The 2,128-nt window shown below is 39.8% G+C and overlaps 1 non-coding gene across 1 annotated transcript; it reads right to left on the bottom strand.

Moving 5' to 3' along the window:
• Positions 1-1,729: 1,729 nt before the first annotated feature.
• Positions 1,730-1,796, bottom strand: TRNAL-GAG (transfer RNA leucine (anticodon GAG)). Its single transcript has one exon. It is a non-coding gene; the product is annotated as a tRNA-Leu (tRNA).
• Positions 1,797-2,128: the final 332 nt, after the last annotated feature.

Here is a 2,128-nt window from a genome sequence, read left to right as displayed (position 1 = left end):
TGAAGTCAATAAAGATAATCTCAGAACAGTTGATATGGAGGCTGAGGACTCCATTTTAAACAATTATCCCAGCCTGATTGCTAAAACTGTGGAATTCATCTTTGAGAGATTAAATTTTATTGACACCAAAATTGAGCAACTACTGCAGGCGTTGCCAAATCATCTGTGTACTTTCCCCTGCTCATTTGGACAAATTGCTCATAAAGAAAATTTGACTTTACATAAGGGTGGGACTGAGAGGCCAAATAAGCAGCAGATAGTGAATGGGTTACTACAGTATCAGCTTCAATTACAGCCACGTAAAGTATGTATTACAGTTTGCAGATTCAGAGGCCAGATGCCGTCCTGGAAATTTAAACACCAGGTTAAGCACCATCTAAAAGCCCTTCTGGGTTTGAGTTTCTCTTCAATTGATTTAATTTCAGTAGAGCCTCTACATAACCCAAATCAGGCTAAAAAAATTCTTCTTCTTCTTACCTACTACCTGATTCTTTTAATTTAATATGCTGAGAATTGAACCTGGGACCTTCTGCATGCCAATCAGAGGCTCTATCGCTGAATCACTGCCCCTCCTCATTTCCTATATCAGGTATTTGGCTCTGAAATAAGGAGAGTTATAATCAGATTATAACAAGTTAAACACATCTCTTTTAGAATAGTGAATCAGAATAATGTTTTATGTATTGACATACTCAAATAGCGATACTGGCTGTTTATCTCATTACATGCTAACCCATCTTCCACTATATTTTAATGTATTCTTTTTTCTAATGGCAAACTATAATTATGTTTATATGTGTGTTACATGTTTAAATCAAACCTCCAAGAAACCTATGTCCTCATTTTAGCTCAGAGCTAACATTACAACAGACTCTCATTTATTGCACTTCACACCCACGATAGGTAATGGGTTTAGTACATGGACATGCTATTCCAACTTAATTGTTGTTGTTTCAGCCCAGTTAACATAAACTAACAAACACCAGACCCCAACTCGTGACTCTTTTAATCTGCTAAAAACATTTCCATGACTCTGCATACTAACTCACTGCCCACTTTCTCTATATTTAGGATAACAAAAAGTCCACAGCTGATCTTGACAGGTGACGTTTCCACAAAGAGCCAAATATCAACCGGAGTGTACCACCTATCTACAAAAGGTGGAGCCACTAATCTAAAATACTCAAAAATCAATTTGAAAAAACAGTATCCAATGGGCCAAAGGCTACTTCCTCAAATACTACAATGCGGAGGCAACAGACATTGGCAACATTGTTTGGCATACAGTATTTAAAACACAAGGTTACAATCATTGATATAAAAGGTTGAGTTCATAAAATCACTGCTGTTATTCCAGCCAGATAAATAACAAGAATTGATTGATAAAACACACACAATTATGACAACAATTAATTTAGCAAGTATACAATTACATTAGAATTCATGGTTACAAGTGAATTCATGCATCATTCCCTATAACTAGTCTAATACATTTGTTTACTAGTTCCTGTCTTAGCCTTGAGTCTTTTTCTCTTCATCTTCTCCCCCCCCCCTTGATAAGCTTCTTATACTGGGGTTGAACATATGAACATATGAAGAACATATGAAGCTGCCTTATACTGAATCAGACCTTTGGTCCATCAAAGTCAGTATTGTCTTCTCAGACTGGCAGCGGCTCTCCAGGGTCTCAAGCTGAGGCTTTTCACACCTATTTGCCTGGACCCTTTTTTGGAGATGCCAGGGATTGAACCTGGGACCTTCTGCTTCTCAAGCAGATGCTCTACCACTGAGCCACCGTCCCTCCCCAAGAGGGTTTGAAGAGGATCTTCTTCTATGTACCCATTAGGTATGTGAATGTCCTGGTGGAGGGCGAAATAAAGAGTGCCTGGCGGCAGTCATTACTTCCCCCCCCCCTTGTATGGAGAATGCCCGGGTTGAAGCCAAAATCTCCGCAGAGCATGCTCAATGCAGGGTTCTCCGATGCTTCTTGAGTCAGATCCTCCACCTCCCTCAGTCCTGGGCCCGCATGGCATCATTCAGACCCAATTATGAAGAGGCTTCCATATACATATGCAAACAGGCACACAAAGGCTTCTGGGGGAGATGTTTGCACCCTTATTGTGTTTGA

The sequence above is a fragment of the Heteronotia binoei genome, chromosome 4, assembly GCF_032191835.1.
Source record: "Heteronotia binoei isolate CCM8104 ecotype False Entrance Well chromosome 4, APGP_CSIRO_Hbin_v1, whole genome shotgun sequence".
Classification (NCBI taxonomy): domain Eukaryota; kingdom Metazoa; phylum Chordata; class Lepidosauria; order Squamata; family Gekkonidae; genus Heteronotia; species Heteronotia binoei.
The sequence above is the reverse complement of the archived record's forward strand: the minus strand, read 5'-3'. Positions and strand labels throughout refer to the sequence as shown.